Source organism: Marmota flaviventris, chromosome 9, assembly GCF_047511675.1.
Source record: "Marmota flaviventris isolate mMarFla1 chromosome 9, mMarFla1.hap1, whole genome shotgun sequence".
Classification (NCBI taxonomy): Eukaryota; Metazoa; Chordata; class Mammalia; order Rodentia; family Sciuridae; genus Marmota; species Marmota flaviventris.
Genome location: NC_092506.1, coordinates 123,981,394 through 124,004,076, shown reverse-complemented (window position 1 = coordinate 124,004,076; position 22,683 = coordinate 123,981,394).

Genomic DNA, 22,683 nt, shown 5'->3' with positions numbered 1-22,683 from the left:
AACACTCAATGTGACACACATACATGGCATAACTAACATATTTATTGATTATAAATAATAAATATAAATATATATATTTAGAGCTGTACAATATTTTAATTGTTTTCACTATATATATTACATTTCAAGTGCAATGTGATATTACTATGTTTTATTACATGCTAATAAAATATGTTGTGCATGGTTATCTGCAAATTTTTCTTTAACCCTCTTCCAATTTTTACCACCATCTTCTATCTCTGTGAGGATCTAGTTTTTAAGCTTTATTTTGGAAGATCTGAGTGATTTCCTAAATGGAGAGGACTAGAGAAGATGATACTATTATTTTTAAAAGCACATAATTATCATCCAGAGATAAAAATGGTGTCATTATCCAGGTCTCCAGATACATACACAAATACACCCAGAAACATATACTTTTAATAAATGTTACTAGGTTTTCTTCAAGGGATATACCATATCTGTATAATATATTGATTTTAAAATTAATTCATGTGTGAGGTCAGACTGACATCCCTCATCTCATGAAAACCATGCATGTCACATTACCAGCGACTACTGCATTCTCAGAGTTCTCTTAATGAAAAAGATGGAATCACAGTAAATTTAGGTTAACTCCCAACATAAATATGGGCCCATTTTCACAAAATGAATCCTGATTCCATGATCATTGCACCACATTACCCAATTCTGGACCACAGAGAATTCAGAAAAAATAATAATAATAATAATAATGTGAAAAGAACACATCATTCTCCATTCAGCTAAGAAATGAGACCCCAGCTCACATCTATAATGCAGGTATGGAGAAAATGAGAGGGAGAAGAGAAAAAGAAACAAGCAATGCAACAGTGGAGCAAGAATAAAAGTAGTCTATATTTGATTTTTGAGTTTGAAATTTTCTACTGGACCTGAAAGAAGTTTTAAAATTAAAAATGGCCAGGGTTGGGGTTGTAGCTTAGTGGTAGAGTGCGTGCCTCACACATATGAGGCCTTGGATTCAATCCTCAGCACCACATAAAAATAAATAAATAAATAAAAATAAAGATACTATGTCCATCTACAATTAAAATTTTTAAAAAAATCAAAAAAGGCCAGGAAGTTATGAAATGAGACAAAAATATAATTAAACACAAATGAGCAATAAGGCACTGAGAAGATATGAATTTAGTACACAGAGGACATAAAACGAAATTGTTTCTAGGTACTTTTTGGTTTTTCAAAATAAGTAGGAAGTTAATATATTCGTTAATTACACCCATGCATTAAAACTCTGCAATATTATCCTCAGTTTAAGGCATAAGCATATGAATCAACATGTCAGTTTTTAAAAAATAATCTAAATTGTTCAAATAACAAGCAAAATCTTAGGCCTTTTCAAGGTAATAGTCAATTAGAATTGTGAACCTGATTGGACTAAGATTTGTCAAAGATTAAGAGGCTTCTGGGTGTGTCAATGAGGGTGTGTCTAGGAATGATTGGCATGTGGAATAGTGAAATGCTGTGGAGACCCTCCTTGAGGGTACGCAGTGCCATCCAATAGTTTAGAAGCTTGGATGGAATAAAATCTGGAAGAACAAGGAAGCAGCAGCAAATGCAAGCTTGATTCTTCTCAAATGGGCTCTTGATTGTTGCTGTGATCACCTGAGAATATCAGGCTCTCTCCTTCACTCTTCCAAAGGGCACCCTGCTAATGATTCTCCAGGGAGTTTCAAGAAGTCTCAGACTGGAGTACAATTGTTGCTCCCTCTTGTTCTGAAGCTTCAGAATCTTGGATTATACAGCTGTTGGTTCTTCCAGCTCTCCATTCTGTAGACCACCATCATGGACTATCCAGTTTCTGGTCATGTAAGCCAATTTAATAAATCCCCTTTTTATGATCACATCTCCTGTTGGTTCTGTTCCTCTAGAGAACCCGACTTTATACATCAAATTTTATGAAGACATTACCAGATTTAGTAAACAATATCCATTATGACTTCAGGTTAATTAAAATATACATATTCTGGCACACACTAAAAAACCTACTTATGAGTGTATCCATCACTTCTTCTAATTTTACTTGTTGAAATGATCACCTAACAAAAACTGAGAGTCAGTTTTTGTTATCAGCCCAAAATAGGAGTTGGTTTTAATTTTTTCTACTATGGAAATAATAATCTTCCTTTATAACAGATATGTGCATTGGTTTTTATTTATTTATATATTTAGTTATTTATTTACTCATTTCCTTTTTTTTTTTTTTTTTGTACCAGGAATTGAACCCAGGGTGATTCAACCACTGAGGCTGGCTTTGAACTTGCAATTCTCCTGCCTCAGCCTCCAGAGTCACAGGGATTACAGGCAAATGCCACTGCAACTGGCTATCTGCACTAAATGTAATGATAATAATACTATTCAGAATTGTCACAAATTTGTCAATATTAATCCATGACTTGTTTTCTTTAGGTGAGGCCATGAGGGTTAAATGAAATAATTAATTTCATAAAATACGAAGAACTTTTATATATAAATACAAAGAATTAGTAGTTTTACTCAATATGTTATTAGTGCCATATTTACATTATCCAGACTAATATAGCAGCTTCATTTTAATTCATGTTTCTAGATAATTCTGTTATGCCATCTCTCCAATTTTTAATGAAGCAAATCTCCAATAAATATACCAATTGGCAGGATTCCTGTAAGATTAACTAATTCAATATTTTAATTTTAAGATTTATTATAATTACTAATGTTATTTCTTTATTCCATTTTTTTCACATAGGAACATCATTTTCTAGGTTTTAAGCACTACACAAACTGTCTTCCACTAAACTCCAGTATTCTGAATGAAGGTTCATAGGTTTTCACTTTTAGCAACTAAATTTGTAAATTACTACTAGTAACAAAAAAAAGTATCATAACAGCATGAGTATCTTAGTTGATAATGTAGGTGAACTCTACACAGAATCTTAATAGATAAAAAGGACCACCTGATTCAGATTTCTTTCTGATAACCAATATGTTTTATATCCAAACTTCGACTTGATTTCATAACTGTGTGAGGAATGTCAACATCATTTTATTCCCTTAGAAATCATGTAGTTCTTATCCAAAAAGTCAGAGGGTAATTTACCATTCGAATAGACATTATTAGTTATGTATGGGACATTATATTTTGTTGCTCTAAATTTGGACTATTTCTTGTAAACCAAAATATACATTGGTGATAATAGAGAGCTTTATCTAATTTGAAGATCATATTTTTTTTTGAACCATGATATATTTTATAAGGGCCCTTAACATTTCTTTCAATCATACAAATTTTAATCACAATATATTTTGATCACTGTATAATATCATAGTTAAGACATGGAGTATCCAAACCTGTGTTGTAAGACTGAAATAGAACAGGTTTTCTTTCTTTTTAATATATATATAAAATATATATTTTATATATATATATATATATATATATATATATATATATATAATATATATATATTTGCTTTCCAACCTGATATTACATGCCTTTTCATTCACACACACACACACACACACACACACACACACACACACATATATATATATATATATATATATATATATATATATATATATAAAGAAAATATATATTTATTTAAAAAATAATTTAAAAAAAGAAAATAACTGTGAGACTAGGATATCTGTTTTATCCCCCCTGAAATAGAAATTTTTGTGTGCCTGGCACATTATCATTATGACCATCACCATCATCACCAATACCACCATCATCATCATCTTCACACCATTCTCCTCATCCTCCTCTGCAGCACTAGTAGTCTAGTTTTTTTTTTTTTTTTTCTTTTTGGCATCAGGAATTAAACCCAGGGATACATAACCAGTGAGCCACATCCCCAGCTTCCCCCTGCCCTTTTCTTTTTGAAACAGGGTCTCACTAAGTTGCTTAGGGGTTCACTAAATTGCTGAGGCTGGCTTTGAATTGACAATCCTCCTGCCTCAGCCTCTGGAGCCACTGGGATTACAGGTGTGTGCCACCACATACTGGCCGACTAGCAGGTATTTTTGACTAAGAATAAGTTCTCATGAAGCAGTAGTAATGGCCAAAGAGAATGAATTTTTCAGAAAGCATATGAATTAATTAAAATAATTTCATTTCAATGCAATATTCTAGCATATGGGGAGGCAGCCATCACCTTGCTAGGGGGTCCTTCTTCCAGCACAGGAGGGTGTAAGCCACAGAGAAAATAAGTCAGAAATAATAATCGAAGAACAAAAGACACTGAGTCAGAAAGATAGTTTTGAAGTAGAGCACCTGATAGATCCAGCTCACAGAGAATCTGGGCTGAACAATTAAAAAATGGCTCCCGTGGTTTATTTAAGGGGGTACATCAAGGGTAGGGAAAGGTTTCAGGGGTGGAGTCTTGCTTCCTGATGTCTTGCAGTCAGCAGGTTGATGGGCATCTTGGCAGGTCACACCCATCTCTAAGAGGCTATGCGACTATAGCAGGTCATCTCACCTACCAGTGCTATGTGGGACCAGGCAGAGCTTGAATAGGGCTCACAATGTGTCTGGGCAGTCTTTGTGAGAGGAAATTTCCCCTGGAAGTTCCCAGACACGAGATTCTCCTATTCAATAGTCTGTGATGCTACTGTAGTCAACACATAGCCCACAGATGGCTCTCAACACCAGTGAACCTGTGAAAGTGAATTACTAACAACTTACTATGCGTATGATGATCATGGACCCTTGAATATAAAACTATCTTGATTCCATAAAAATAATGAAACTACTTTATATTTTATTACATCTTACAAGTATACTTAACATTTTAACATGTATTTTAATTGATTTTTGAACAATGTTACTAGGATTATTGATATTAGAAGCTCAACCTTGTAGGAAATATTGCCCCTTTATAGTAATAATAGTTTAATGATACCTTATTTTAATATCACCTATATTTTATTGAACGCAAATATATCAGGCACAATCTTAGTAGGCATATTGTCCATGTTAAGTTATTTGAACCTCACAAAATTTTGTGAAACCAGATAGTTCTTTTTATACCTATTTTACAGATGAGGGAACTCAGAAAGATACAATTAGTAACTTGCTTAAAGTCACACACTTTGTAGAAAAAGAACCTTAGTTTTCCATAGACAATGATATAATGTAAAAACCAAATACCTGATGTTAAATGTACACAAGGATGCAGTAAATAATTTAAGCTTTGTGTAACTTCAGTTTAAGTAAAACAATAATTCTCTTTAGAACATTTAGGTTGTATTTTCACTCTAATCACTTAATAATATCCTCATAATGTGTTTTTTTTTTTTTTTTTTTTTTTTTTGGTGGGGCTGAGATATATAGGCAATGGCATTCTTAACTGAATAAGTTAATATTTTACTTTTAGAAAGAAAAATGATTTAATGGATTCAAATACTGGTTTTGAAATATATTGTTTTTTTTCTTTCGTATTCAATTAAAGATTTTAATTCCACTGATAATAGTGGAATCATGATAATATCTACATTTGAGGTTACTATAAATCTTAGATGAAGAGTGTGAAATACAGATGCCTAGTAATAATTGTTCAATAGAATTAAGATATTTTCCTTTCAGCCTTAGTTAGATTTCAGTTATAATAGCTTGGTTTACAGTAAAACTTGGTAATAAACTTATTGCGATAAGATTTGTATAAATGATAAGTAAAATTGCAAAGTGCTGTGACCTGTAAAACAGTATGATTATTTGTATCATATTAAGCCTGGTTAAGGTCAGTAGCTCAATTTTTTAATATGCACAGTATGTTTCTGGTGTTCTACTTTCAGAGACTGTTCACTGGGAATCACAAGTAAATTGGAATCTCTTCTTGTTAACTCATATGTTACCTGGAAACATTTACTTGTCTTTGAACATCACCATTAATCCCTGACACTGTTGTTTTGTCTAAGCCGACAATCTTTCCTCTCACCAAACTCTCTCATCTGATGCTCTTCTTTTTTTTTTTTCTAGTTATCATCTTGTGGCCTTGTCTATATTAAAGACTATGACAAAAATGTCCACTAAGTATTTTCAAATTATCTCAAATTAAATGAGGTTCAAAAATATTCTGAGAGTATACTAATAGATTCACTATTTAAACACAGAACAATGGACTTACAATAAAATTTAAGCATGTATTATGTGTACTTTACCAATTTACTTTTAATTAAAATAATGCCTAATACTTCTAATGTGGACAATCTGACAAAGTGTCACTTAAATCCCAGGTCTATCATCTTTGGTTTTATGAGCTTGGAGGCAGTTACCTAACTGGTCTTAAGCTTTGAGTTTTCCTCAGAGTCAAATCAATAACAAGGGTTTATTCAAAAGAGTGTTGCTGAAGATAGTAGAGTAAAATTAGGCAGAGATCCTTGACTTCTTCACAGAACAGAAAGGAGACAGTTAAAGAACAGCTGACCAGAGAGTTGGGTGACAGAATAAATGCTCTAAGATCCAATATTGGACAGCCTCAGACCTGGAAAGACTTCAAGTTTTATTGGAGCAGAAAATAAGGGCAGATCTTGCTATCTATTCTTGTAGAAAAGAATAATATGCACTAAGTTAAAAAGAGGAAAAAGATTGATTGGGAGATTTGAGGCAGCAGTAGATAATGTAAGAGAGAAGAGGGAGTATAAGAAAAAGTGTAAGCTTACCCCAAGGGTAAGGGGAAGCAGAGAGAGAAAGAGGGAGAAGAAAAGCTCACTCTCTTAAGAGATAGAAAGAAAAGCAGATGGAATTTCAGTATGACAGTGGCAGCAGGTTCATTGAAGTACATTAAGCAGTTTAACCCAAAACCTGGATGGAAAGCCATGCTGGCCATGACAATCATTTAGTGGAGTCCATAGCAGGCCAGCTGCCTATGAAGTAATTCAATATGCATGGCATATCTCTACCTCCAGTTAGTATCAAATTAAACCAGAAGGAATGCCTCTATAGTAGGACACCTCAATAATCTGTCTAGAAAGAAACTTGTAGAGGGATCACTACTAGCTGAAAGGTGCTGAAACTCCACCTTCTCATTGCAAACAAGGGGGTTGGAGCAGACACACTGTTTTCATAGGGGCAGGATGCTGTCTCAGTACCAATCAGTGAAGGAAATTGTGCCCAAAGTTCATAACCTTGGGCAGTAAAAGATAGAATCCAGGTGAACTGGCCAACTCCCTACCTGGTAATAGGGACAGTGTCCTGGAAATGTGTTGGTCAGGGGTATGCATCTGTACCACAGCGCACCCACAGAAAATCCACAACCACAGGTCCCACTTGCAGACAACCACTAGATTCTATAACACTTCGAAACAGACCTTGTGGAGGGTAACAGTGTACAGTGACTCATGACAATCAGAGTTATAGCCCAGAGCCCTACATCCTGAGATCCTGAACACAATAGAAATGGCCAACAGACAAAATACCCCTCACCCTCTAAGAAGCTAACCTCGGGACCCTGGGAGACTACAGGAAAGGAGAACTAGCTGTAGGGAGATCCATAGGAACTAGAGGAGTGAGTTCTGCATCCCAGCACCTCTGGAGAGATCCAAAACCAAGGAATGAGGGTCATCTTCTAAAGGTCCCAAATCTTGATGAAATTCAAACCAAGACCCAATAATTCAGTTCACTTTGGCATGGTTTACTACAAATCACTCTTAAATCAAATATATCCATGTCTTTATCTATAGAGATCTATATATTAATATATAGATCTCTATAGATAAAGACATTGATACATTTCATTTTAGAGTGATATATATATATATATATATATATATATATATATCTTTATATATATATATATATATATATATATATATATATCTTTATATATATATATATTTTAGAGTGATATATATATATATAGATAGATAGATATCATATATATAATATATATCTATATATCTATAGATATAGATATAGATATAGATATAGCACTCTTCATCTTGATTTGATATTTGTTACCTTAGTAGCCAATATATGCCTTCAACCAATTTGATTTCATTTCTTCTAAAGTTTTACAGCATTAATTTGAATCATTCTGTCTTTGCTTTTTATCTCAAGCTTACACTTTTTCTTATACTCCCTCTTCTCTCTGACATTACCTACTGCTGCCTCAAATCTCCCAATCAATCTTTTTCTTCTTTTTAACTTAGTGCATATTATTCTTCTCTACAAGAATAGATACAAGATTAACATTTATAAAAAAAAAAAAAAAAACTTACTTTCCTATGCTCCAATAATGAATCTGCTAAAAAGAAATAAAAAAAAAACTCTCATTCATAGTAATCTCAAAAAAATACCAGGGCATTAATCTAACAAAGAAGATAAAGACCTTCACAATGAAAACTAAGCAATACTGAAAAAATTGATGAAGACATTAGAAAATGAAAAGATCCTCCATGTTCCTGGATAGGCAGAATTAATATTGTCAAAATGGTCATACTACCAAAAGTGTTAAACAGATTCAATACCATTTCCATCAAAATACCAATGACATTCTTCACAGAACTAGAGAAAATGTTTGAAAATTCATTTGGAAAAATAAGAGACACATAATAACCAAAGCAATCCTGAGCAAAAAGAGTGATACTAAAACCATCACAATATGCTACTTTAAATTACACTAAAGAGCTATAGTAATAAAAGCAGCATAGTATTGGCACTAAAACAGACAAGACCAATGCAATATAATACAAGACCCATAGAAAAACCCACATAGATATAATCATTTGATAGTTGACAAAGGTGCCAAAAACATGACGAAGAGCATGTCTGCAATCCTAGTGGCTTGGAAGGCTGAGAGAGGAGAATCAAATGTTCAAAGCCAGCCTTAGCAATTTGGGGAGGCCTGAAGTGAGACTGTCTCAAAAAAAATGGACTGGGGACATGGCTCAGTGGTTAAATGCTCTTGGGTTAAATCCCTGGTCAAAAAAAAAAAAAAAAAAGAAAAGAAAAAAAAAAAAAGAAAAAAAAGAGAAAGAAAAAAGAAAGGAAAAAAAAGATAGTGATAGCGTTTTAAACAAATAGTGGTGAGAAAAACAGGTATTTAAATGTAGAAGAATGAAACTTGTTCCCTGTCTGTCACCCTGCACAAAAGTCAACTCAAAGTGAACCAAAGACCAAGGAATTAAACCAGAAACTCTGTAACTGCTAGAAGAAAATGTAGGCTCAATACTCCAACATATTGGCACAGGCATCAACCTTCCTAACAAGACTCCTCAAGTGAAAGAAATAAAACCAAGAATCAGTAAATGTGACAGAATAAAATTTAAAAGTTTCTGAGCAGCAAAAGAAACAAGAGTATGAAAAGAGAGTCTACAGAAGAGAGAAGATCTTTGCCATTTGCTTCTCAGGCAATGAATACACAGAATATATGAAGAACTCAAAAACTTGACAACAACAACAACAACAAAAATTAACCCCATTAATAAATGGATGAAAAATAAACAATGATTCTCAAAAAAGAAATAAAGATGCCCAATAAATGTAGGAATAATATTCAACATCTCTAGCTCTCAAAAATACAAATCAAATATATATTGAGATTTTATCTTACTCCATCTGGAATGGCAATTATCAAGAATACTAATAATAAATTTTTTTCAGATGTTGGGGAAAAATGCACTCATACATTTATTTTGGTTGGGACTGCAAATAAATATAGTCATTCTTAAAAGCAGTATGGAGATGCCTCAAAAGACTAGGAATGGAACCATTATATGACCCAGCAATTTCTATCTTCAGTTTATATGCAAGAGATCTAAAATCAGCACACTACAGGGGCACATCCACATCAGTATTTATAGCAACACTATTCACAATACCTAAGCAATGAAACCAACCTAGGTCCCTTTGAACATATGAATGGATAAAGAAAATGTAGCATATATACACAATGGCGTAATATTCTGCCATAAAGAACAGTTATGGCATTTGATGGTAAATGAATGAAATGGGAGACTCCCATGCTAAGTGAAATAAGTCAGATCCACAAAGTCAAGGGTCTAATATTTACTCTGACACATAGAAGTTAGATCAAAATACAGGGAAAAAATAAAAGAAAAAATGGGGGAATTCCATAAAAATAAGAGAGAGATAAAAGTGGAGTAGAGGGAGCGGATTGAGGAGGAAGAAGGAGAGACACAAAAGGGAAAATAGTGGAATGACTTTTGCCAAAATTTACTAAGTACATATCACAGTAAATCTCACTTTTATGTATATCCACAAGTCATGAATTAAGAAAAGAACTATAAAGAGAATGTGAACTATACATAAACTAAATAGAAGAATGAACAATAGAGTAGATAAGGAAAGGGAACAGGAGAAGGGAAGAGGAGGGAAATGGGAACTACTGGGACTGAACTGGAGCAAATTATGTTACATGCTTGTGTAATTATTGCCTAATATTATGTGTAAGTTAAATGAATACATTTTTAAAAGTATGGAATTGAGAATGAGAGCACAGGAAGAAAAAGTCTGCACTAAATTAAAAAAGAAAAAAAAATTATGCATTGTATGGTTATTGTAAGTATTAAATGAGGCTAGATGAAAAAGAGCCTGTCAAATGTATCAAGGAATAGGCAATACTTAACTAACATTGCTTGCTCTTTTAAATAAGATAAAACTTTCATCTAATATTTATAAATCATATTCATCTATATTATCATGCATATGAAAATGCTTTTGTTAAATAGCATAAACCCATTTTTATAGGCAAAATAACTTGAACCCATATTTTCTATAAACTGATTATTTTTAAATAGGTAGCTATGTGACTTTGACTGTGTTTCCTGAAAAAGCAACACTTACTGAATATCTATATCAAGACAACTTATTGAGAGTAAGTTTCTTCCCTATCTTTGAATACAAATGCCCATGACTATTCCTTTTCCATGGCTTTTCAATGTTGTCTTTGCAAGAGTTTCTTGTAACTCAAGAGTTTAGTATAAGGACAAAATAGTTAAGGTTAACTTAAAAGTAATTTCACATGTTTTATTACTTATATTGAATTATGATATTGGAAAAGTTTGCAAAACTTTCTGAGAAAATATCATTAGATGCTAATGGCTAAAGAGAAAAAAAAAGAATTATGAGGAATTAATGCAAGAAGCAGACATTTAGTAAGAACCATTTTGAATACTTATGATCTGCAGTACATTCAATTGGAACCCAAGTTTAATTTGTTGAAGACATTATGAAGTTAGTAACATAATTTCTCTAACCAAACCTTTAGGAATGTTGTAATTTTAGACTCTATTTATATTAAATGCTCTTCTAAAAATGTGCCATCAATATTTTCAATTTCATTAAAAAACAGAAAGTATCCATGATTAATGCAATTCTGGCCATGCAAGTTTTCAGGTATCTCTGAAACAGAAAGCATAAAACATTTTTGTTTCAGCTGAATTAATTTTCATGAAACTCTACAGTGGCTTTGCTGACCAAACAGGTTCTAACAATTTGTGCCTAGAAATTATTTTTGGTAAGTCTTCTTGTAGTGGATCACTATATAGTTGAGTAAATGCTTTACTGTAAGAAAAGTGAACTAAATTCTATTCTCAGTTAAGCATATAATTTATTAAAACACTGAGTATGCAGTTTATAAGCACATCCTATATTTCATGTTTGAGTTAAGAAATCAAATATTAATGAACTCTCAGGACACTCAGAAGAGTATTCCTACAGCACATACAACTGTGCTTACATAAGATAGCCATCCATTTGTAGTCATCCAGTAGCTCACATTTCAAAGCAATATACATTTTCTGTTATAAAATGTAAGTTAAGATTTGACACTTGGCACACAGAGGGAAAGGCAATGCTAAAATTCGTATTGTTGAAAAGAAGCTTGATTAATTATTAAAAGGACGATATTTGAGCATAGCCATTTTCTCTCACTCTCATATATAACTAAATATGCTAACATGATTATTGAAAGTTTTTCTTAGTGTCATAAAACTAAATGTTTGCAAGATATAGTCTCTCAAAATATGTAAAAAGTAATGTGATTGTATTGACATAGTTAAGGTTGTAGGGTATTTAATGTAATGTGCTATGTATGGTATATTTTAAATTATTTTATATATTGTTTAATTATATAAATAAATATATTTATCATTTATTGTGAATGTATATATTATTTTATTGTTGGTATGTGTATGTATAATTTAAGGCACAGGAAAGGTAACAGAAAAACATGAATAATAGTCCACCTGAAAAGAATAAATTACCCATCTGTCTATCCATTGCTGAGGAGGTAATGTGTGTTCTCCAAATGAAGAAGAATTGAAATTTAAACAGTCACATATCTATTCCATTTTCTTCAGAGACACAAAATAAAAACAGATGGCTTGAAAATATATATTGTGATCCTTAATGAGAAATTCGATAACATGCCAATTCTGTGCAAACTAATCTATAAGTAAATGTAAATCTAATGTAATAGTAAGTACATAGTTTATAAAACTTGTAAATAATTTTATATTCAGCAGGAAGAAAAATCCTTTGAAAATAATCATGTTTTGACAGGAAAAAGCAGAATTGACAAACTTCTTCCCCAACAAAATAACATGTTAAAAATATAATAATTAAATTGATTTGGTTATGGTACTGAGATTAGTAGCCTAAGTAATGGGATAGATATGTGAATCCAGAAAGTTATTGTATGTAGAAAAATATTTTGTGATATTTGAATTTCAAATCAGCAGGGAGAGAAAGGACCGTTTGATAAATTATATTGCAATAATATAATCATCTGGGATAACAGAATGAACCTAGCATCCTTTGCATTCTTGAATGACTTTACACTGTTCACAGCACTGAAATATCAGCTTTGGTGTTTCTAATTTGGTTTACACCCATTGGGCTCATATGACTTCTAAGTAATTAAAAAAGAGAACTGTTTGTCATGACAGCATTGTAAAAATAGGAAACGCTGTGGAACATTACCTACTTCTTTCCCTCCACCCCATAAGCAGGAGGTCTGTGGCACAGTTTCACTCATTAATACAAGATGCCAAAGAATGCATAATAAAGAGAAGGAAGAGTCTCTTCCTTGACAGATCTTTGACTCACCTGAATGCTTAATATATTCTTATGTTATAAAGCATAAAGGTATTATTCACACTTTAATCAACCACCCAGGGATGAGAATGCTATTAACAGAATAATGTTTTATTAGCCATTTTATTAGCATACAGATATTAATATCCTGAAACTACTAAGATTTCTGATGTCCAAACTGTCAGTTGTCATTTGGGCAGCACGTTCACCTCTATTAGATTGCTTAATGTTATAATTTACAAGTAAAAATATTAAGGTGAGGGAATATTATACTTTTTATTTTTAGGCAGAAAGCTAGATATTTCGTTTTAACATCATTGCGTATTTCAGAAGGGTTAAGTTCCATTTACTCATTTATTTAATAAATATTTGTTGAATGCCTACATTGAAGCCAGTGTTTTAGTTTCTTTCTTTCTTTCTTTTTTCTTTCTTTCTTTCTTTCTTTCTTTCTTTCTTTCTTTCTTTCTTTCTTTCCTTCCTTCCTTCCTTCCTTCCTTCCTTCCTTCCTTCCTTCCTTCCTTCTTTCTTTCCTTCCTTCTTTCTTTCTTTTTTTTTCTCTCTTAGGGGTTACATTTACTTGAGAAAATAGACAATACACCAGCAAACAATGACCTCTATTATGTGAAGAATGTAGTGGAGCCAAGAAGCAAACTGAGGTCAAGTTCCCGAAACCACACCCTTCAACACTCTGTAACCACTCTGCAATGTGTCATCTCAGTCCAGACACAACAGGATTCAGCACTTCAAAACTTAGATCCCTTAAAGAAACATTTATTCTCAATGTTCATGAAGGAATAAAAATATTTCAGTGCAGTTGAGAAGGCATTGAGTTAAAAGTATCTTTGTCAATAGAACTTCTAAAAAATTCTAAAGCAAATGAAAATTGGCTAATTGTAATATTATCTAGAGGACAGAAAAGAATGAGAGAAAAAATAGCCCTGGGGAGCCCCTGTGAATAGAAGGTAGGAAGCTACAAGAATAGCTATGTTATTGCTTATTTCTTTCAACTCCAATTTTATATTCTTTTGATTCAACAAGCCAACAATTTTTAAATTTCCTTTCCCTTTTTATTTGACTTATGATATCATATCACAAGAATTCATAATAACAATGCTAATTTCTTTTTTTTTATTTGTTCTAATCAGTTATACATGACAGCAGAATGCTCTTCGATTCATTGTATACAAATGGAGCACAATTTTTCACTTCTCAGGTTGTACATGAAGTAGAGTCACATCATTTGTTCAATCATATATGTACCTAGGGTAATGATGTCTGCCTCATTTCACCATCTTTCCTACTCTCTTGCTCCCTTCCCTTTGCTCCCTTCCCTTTGTCCAATCCAAAAATTCCTCCACTCATCACATGCCCCTCCCCCCATTATGGATTAGCATCCACATAACAGAAAAAACATTCCATCTTTGTGTTTTGGGGGATTGGCTTACTTATCTTACCATGACATTCTCCTTAAAGATAGCATATAGTGACACAGCCACATCAATGTGTTTAGCAACACAATTCACAATAGCTAAACTGTGGAAACAACCTAGATGTCCTTCACCTAGATGTCATATAAATATATATATGCATACACAACCAATGGAATGCTGTTGCTCAGCATTAAAAGAGAATAAAATTATGGCATTTCCCGGTAAATGGGTGGAGTTGGAGAATAACAATATTAATTTCTATGAATTAATATTTTTCTTATCATACAGGTGTTAAGTAGATACACTTTTTATGTTTTAAACACCCTTTTGCCTATTTGTCTTATATATTTTAAATCGATACATCCAAGGATGTTAACCTGCTTAATTTCATAGTACATTAATTTTTATATCTGCTACATCACATGTATATTACTTATATATCTTAGTTATAAATAAGTTACATATATAACTAAACTTTATCACTAATATATATTTCATATTTTAAACTTTATAGGAAATATGCATTTTGTATCTCCTTGTAAGGGATATTTGCATAACTCAAAAATTTCCAAAATGTGTCTAGCAATGTACTTGGCCTACACATAATTGGGATAGCAGTTAAAATAAAACAATAGAAGTCTATTTTCTTAATGAATATCATTGCCTGAATAACAAAATTTGCCTAACTTATCTCAAGTTCTCTATACAACATATCTGTGCTTCCTGGGATCCAAAGAAATTCTCCAATCTTTGATTCATTATCCTATTCTACTCTTCTGTCTCTGTTTTTCCTCTTGCTTTGGATCACACAATTTTATAATTTCATTTTATAAGAATCTATGCTACAATGTCTATCTGACTTTTGAGTTAAGAGGAGGAGTAACACGTGTAGCACAGCAATGCCAGGATAAGTCCACTATACTCTGAAAGCAAGTCCCGATCTCTGCAGACCAAGTATGACCCTATGCTTCCAATTCAGAGTGTAGTACTTAAGCTCCAAGTGTTTGAGCCCTGCTCACCAGCAGTGTCTTATCTGCTCACCAACTGAAATAGATGGCAGGGCAATTTAAAAACTGTAAGCCCCTCACTCTATTTGCACCACTCTTCATATTGCAGTTTTTCTGCTCTCTTTGTTCACCAAGGAGTCAAGATAAATTCAGATGCTTTTTGTAGCAAACCTCTAGTTCACACAAGTAAGTCAGCATAGAAAGAGAAATGCTACATATCCACACACACACACATATATATCTATCTCTCTCTCTCTCTCTCTCTCTCTATATATATATATATATATATAGAGAGAGAGAGAGAGAGAGAGAGATATTACCCTGTGTTCCATAAATATGTATAATTATCATGTGTCAATTAAACATAAAAGTACATATTTAAGAAACCTTATAATTTTAGAGAATTGTGTTGGAGTCTCAGGCTGTGTATACCAGGAAATATACTGCCAAACAATTATCAGGAACATAATAGTTGGAATTGCTTTTTTAACAACTCCCTTTCCACACATAGAAATTAAATTTCCCAATAAACATTTCCTGTGGCAGCTTGGGAACAACTCAGGGAGTAGCTTCAGGCTCCATTATCCTCAAGTCCTGAACCCCTTTTCTCTGGTTGAATGACCCTAAGTTCAACATTTTCCGTAATGCCACCAAATTTGAATGAATGACAGGTTTTTCCTTTTGTAAGTACCTTCTGCTCTTTACAACCTTGGAAATATATGTGCCCTATTTTCTGGATTTAACCCAAGCCAGTGGGTCTTTTTTATACATACTTATACTTCCTTTATAAAAATTGATCTTTAATCTGGCTCTTTGGAGCTACACATAGATTTGGAAGTCAACTAGAGGTAATCTTCACAGGATAGAAATATTTACGTTGATGTATCCTAACATCTGGAACCATGGACAGGTGCATAGAAGTACTCATTGAATGAGTAGGTGGATGAAGAATCTGTGCTACAGAGAATCTTCTAAAGATTTCAGTTCATAGTAGAACAAGATGAATTAAATAAGAATGTGATTGCCATCCCAACTTTCTCTGATATACTTCACTGCCTTTATTCTTCTAATGAGAAAACCAAATAGAGTCAATAAAATATTTAATGAACCAACAAATCATATCAGGGGAATTTTAATAGACTTAGAGTTTAAGTATGAAATTATAATGACTGTTTTCCAAGATGATTCCCATAATCCCACCTTCCTGGTAGACATGACCTTGGTTGTAAGTTGGAATTATTGACTCACTATTAGAAGTTAGTCAAATAAATTGAATAAAGTATAAGCCACCTCTTGAGAGATTGAGATGGAATAATATTCAGCTTTATGTAGCTATGCCACTGTCAGTTATTTTGCTTTTCCATCCCAAGAATCTGAGATAATATGTTTCTGAGTTGAAGTATGAAGTCATGAGCCAATTTGTTAAACAACACTAGATAATCAATGGCAACATATGTGTAATACTTTTTTCCCCTTCTCCAACAGAGATTCAGGCTTGTAAACAATACACACACACACACACACACACACACATGTAGTGTATATATATATATATATATATATATATATATATATATATACACACACACACACACACACACATATATATATGGAAATTAAATTTCCCAATAAGCATTTCCTGTGTTTGGTATATTAAATTTAACATAAATGACAAGATCTCCCATGTATCTTTTCTTTTTTATATAAATAGATTCCTTCCCCTGACAAACTCCCATAGTCAAGAAATTATCCATGGCCAAAGAAAAATAATTCACCTTCTGTTCCTGTCCCAAATTCCCAGGTATTCCTACAGTGCCTAGGATTTGATTTTTCAAAATTGCTGCTGAAGAGGTATCCTCAGAATGATTCCAACTTGACTTGGGATTGTTGAATTATAAAATTTATGAAGAATCATCAACAAATAATCGATGAGGTGGTCAATTTTCAAACTGGTATTAACATCAATTTGTTGTAAGGACAGAAAGCCTGACATTGGGGAACACAGAGCCACACTGAAGCCACTTAGATTAAGAATGGCAGTCAACACATAAGGGGTCTCCACAACTCAAAATTTCATTCTCAAGTCACCATAAATGGAGGTTGAAATCTACAGTGCTTAGGGTTTGTCTCATTTCTCTCTTCACAGAAAAGCTGCAATCCTTCTTTGACTAACATTTGCTGAAGGTTTACTGTATATGATAAATACTCCTAAGTCATCAGTGATAAAACTCTGGTTCAAAGTTGTTGACAGAGTGGGAGAAACACCTTGAATGATCTGTTGTTCACCAGTGCCTGTCATTTTACACATTGAGTTTTGCCAAATTTGGATGGTTGCATGCGGCTACTGGAGAAAAGCTCACCTCCGAAGGTCACCATATATCCAGAGCCATTTGTCATATGTTGTGATATGATGGATAATGCCTGTAGCAAAATAGTTGACTTCTGTTTCTTTGCTATGAAACAGGTTGCTGATATTCTTCACCACATCCTCAGTTACAATCTTGGAAGAGAGCTCTCTGACTTTCATTTCAAGATATGGGTGATTTTTCAAGAAAATGCTTGCAGACTAGCTGCAGACTTACCTGAAAGATTCTGAGTTGCTTCTAAAGTAAACACAAGGGCAATGTAGTCTAAATTCTCTTTTGTTTTACTATTGCAAGAACTTCCTTAACTGCCAAAAAGAGCTCTTTAAATGTGCATTTTGCTCGGGGAGAGAGCAGTACTACTAGACTAGAATTGGATGTTCACTGCCATTGTTTGTGTCTGGGGATTTTGTATTCACAGAGCCATCTTATAACAAAGTTGGCAACAACATCAAACCTGTCAGATGGGGTGAGAATCCTTGCTGAGTCACCACCTGGAGGAATCCAACAGTGAAGTCACAGTGTCCTATCAGAATACACTCTATTCAGGTTAGGAGTAAATATGTTCAGGCAGATGTGGTTCAAAGACAGGGAGATGCCTCCTCCAGCAACACACAGGAGCTCAGGGCATTCTTTGGAGCATTGGGAAGATGATCTGTGTGTGTGAGAGGCCTGAGCACAAAAAGTGAATCCTGGAAAATCAAGAAGAGGTATCGAACCCCGCCAGATCTTATAGGAAGTAATGTCAACTCAAGCCAGCAGACTGTTGGGTATTACGAGGAAAGTTTTAATATCTAAGACAGTAAAATGATAGGATACAACTTTCTAGAGCTAAAGTACAATTCAAGATTTCCTATTGAAGGAATCAATCTAGAATCAAATAAATAGAAACTCTATATGCCCCAGTGAAATTTTAGACATTTAAGCATATCAAATAAATCCTAAAATTACAACCACAGGGGACATGGAAAGGGTAGATAAAATATTGGCAAGGTAATAGAATAATAACCATAGAGTTTAAAGGGAAGAGATCTCAATCAAATAATTAATAGCTTCAAAGCAATTTTTCAAATGAAGAAAATAGTAAAAACAAAAGAAATATGGAACAAATTGATGTAAAAACACAATAGAATTGTCTCAATAATAATCCTTAATGTGGATAAAACCATACAAGTGTTAGTAATAAATATTAAAAGAAATTTCTTTGAAGTACAAAATAATAATTTGGATTAAAAATCATTAATAATATCAGAAAAAAATTCTAGGTAGAATATTTGTGTGCAGGGAAGGGGTATTTTTTTCCTTTTCTCTGGGATTATTTTTATTTTTAGTATAACTTTATACATATTATCAAAATTGTACATTTGTGTATTTTTACTAAGCTAACATATTACTCCAGGAAAAATTAACTCACAACTTTATATCTTACAGTACCATTGCCAGAACTTAAATAAAGATATGTAATTTCAAAATAATTGGAGAAAAAAGAAAAATACCAAGAAATAAGGTTATCACAGAGTGGAAACATTTTTTTTATAAAATAAAAATTAGTAAGGGGATTATCAAGGAACCAAACAAAATAGAAGGATGTAATAACTTGATATACATAATATGGGTATAACAAAAGTCAGTTGGGCCCAAACCAAAACCTAAAAATGTGTAATTAATAAAGGAAAATGAGCAAAATAAAAATGATAAAATATAGTTAAAGGAATTGCCCATCCTCACTTATCCTTCCAAGCTCTTCTATAATAGCCAAAAGAAATCATTAAATTGAAATAAATTCAATTTAGTTGAAGTCTTCCCTGAGTAGCTAAATAGACAACTATTAAAAATTATTGTAACTTTTATATTCCAAGCTCCTTAAGTAATACACACTATAAACTTAAATGCTAAATGTCCTTTAACACAATGAAGGGAATTCATTGATTAAAAGAATGGGAGAGAGATTTCATATTAAAGAAATATATGCTAGTTTAGTTTAGAAAATCGGATAATTTCATGAAGGAACAAACAACTTTATAGTCCTCTACAAATGAAATGCTTTTATTTTTTTTAGAAATCTCAGTTGAGAGTCTATGTTATTATTTTGTGTTGAGATAGTGTATATCACCTCCCCACTTCACTGTGCCCACATGCCTCGAAAATGATGATCCCAGCAAGAAACCCCAGGCATTGCTCATGCCAGGGACTGAGCATGGAACATTATCAGTTGGAAGGATTGAGGGATCGTATTCTATTCCATGATCAGGGAAGTAGTTGTCTGTGAAGAAAAAGGTATGGAGAGATGTCAGTCATCCAAAAGATAATTACTGTATTGAGGATTTTATTATATGCCTGACACTGTTTGTAAGGACTGGTAGTGAACAGATCTACAAAAGATCCTTGTTTTGCCCATTACTGATTTATATTTAAAAACAAACAAACAAACAAAAAACTAGAAGCTAAGAAAGTGTTTTTTTTTTTTTTTTAAATCAAGTAATTTGGGTTTGTAAGTATACAAAGTGACTGATAAATGTACTTAAATAAAAGGTCAAGAAGTCTTCTCAGGAGATGGACCATGTTATTGGACCAAAATGAGAGAGCTAAGTGTCTACTATTTGGGGGGAAATAATTCCGGACACAGATAAGAAAAGGTTGCAAAAACCCCATAGTAAAACAAGCTAGACTGTGTACAGAACAGGAAGCTAGAAAAGATGGGTGCATCACAGCATGGCAGACCATGGAGAGAGAGAGAGAGAGAGAGAGAGAGAGAGAGAGAGAGAGAGAACACTTAGATTATTGTTATGGTTTGGATGTGAGGTGTCCCTCAGAAGTTCATGTGTAAGACAATGCAAGAATGTTCAAAGGAGAAATTATAGAGTTGAGAGTCTTAATCTAACCAGTGAATTAATCCCTTGATAGGGATTAACTGAGTGGTAATTGGCATGGTAGGGTATGGCTGGAGGAGGTGAGTATTGGGGCTTGGCTTTGGGGTATATAATTGTATCTGACAAGTGGAGACCTCTCTTTCTGCTTTTTGATCATGATGTGAGCTGCTTCCCTCTGCCACACTGTCTCACCATGATGTTCAGTTTCACCTCAAGCCCTAAGGAATGGAGCCAGCCTTCTCTGGACTAAGGTCTCTGAAACTATGAGCCTTCAAATAAACCTTTCCTCCTTCACAGTTGGTCCAGTTGGGTCTTTTAGTCATAGCATGGAATAACTCACTAAAACAATTATATAGTCCATGATAATGTATTTGGTATTTTAGAAAAAAACAATTGGAGTGTAAGCTCAGGGAAGAAGACTGAAGACTGGGGAATGGGCAGGAAATGGAATATGTTTTTAAGACCCCTCTTGTTATGTTGAAAATAAATGAAAAGGAGACCAATTAGAAAGCTTCAGTGATGGTCTTGGAGAGAAATTACTGTAGCTGTCAGCGGGGAAGTACAAGATGTGAAGGCAAAAATGGAGAGGTTTAGAATATGTATATCATGAAGTATCAATATGACTCACAGTAGAAGAAACACATCAATAAATTATGACTGCTAAACAAACTAGTAAATTCTTTGACTTAGAAAACTAAGTAAAGGGTCCTAGCATTCATGTACATAGGAAAAACTAGGAAAGGAAGTAGTCTTAGTGAAATAGAGAGTGGGTTTATATTTCATTTAGTATATTTATTAATTTAAGATCTCTATTAGATGTATAAGTAATGATATTTAGATGTGCAAATGAAGAAAGCTGAACATTATATAAATATTCACACATTTTATATATATGTGACATATAGATTGGTTATATATTGAATTGTGTATACTAAAATTAATTTTTAAAGAGAATGATTTATTTTAATTTATTCATGAGATGTTCCAAAAAATAAAAATTTACTTAATATTTTAATGAATTTCTCACAGCTAATTATTTTCTGATTATGCTTATTAAATTTGGAAGTTAAGAAAAAATGGAAAAGATTCCTCACATTCACAGATTAATTATGAAATAATATCTATATTTTAAGGAAGAAAATATTAAAAATCAAACTATAAACGATTAAAAAGTAAGTGACTATGAGAATAGATAATACTAAAATTTATGGAATTTAGTCAATATTTTACCAGTGGAAGATGTATCTTCTTGAATTTATTGTGAGGGAAAAAAATTAAAGTACTACAAAAGATGCTTAAAAATAAAACAAACCTACACAAAATTTGAAACTTATTTATAATAAAGACATTAATAAATTAGAAAACAATGAGCTTGATAAATATTTAAGTTCACTCCCTTGGAACAGAGAATACATAAAAGTGTAAACAAAATGTAAACACCCCTAATTAAGAAGCACAAAATTTATGAAAACATTCACATTTCCGGAATGTGTTATAATTATATATACAGTGTGTGTGTCTGCATATATCTATAAACACATATGCTAATTAGTTATGCTAATAATATGAAAAGTAGAGGAAAAATAATGCTAACAAAACATTTTTTAAAAAAGTAGTCTGTTGCATATAGAATAGAAACTAACAATCCCAGGCAGGGGAGCCCACCAGTTGCAATCATGAAAACTGTGCACATAATCATTGTTTATTCACATTTTCATTTTTAAAGGCACATTGTTAAAATAATTCCAAAACCTTCCCCTTCTACTATCATATTTTATAACTCCTGTTCTGTGCATTTCATAAAGTTAATAATTATTTCTCTTAATGGTAAAATGGCTGCAAGTCAGTTTCAACAAGAATAAGATGGCCAAGATATACACAAAGTCAAAGCTTTTAAGATCTTAAAAAATAATTAGGGGCTGGGGTTGTGGC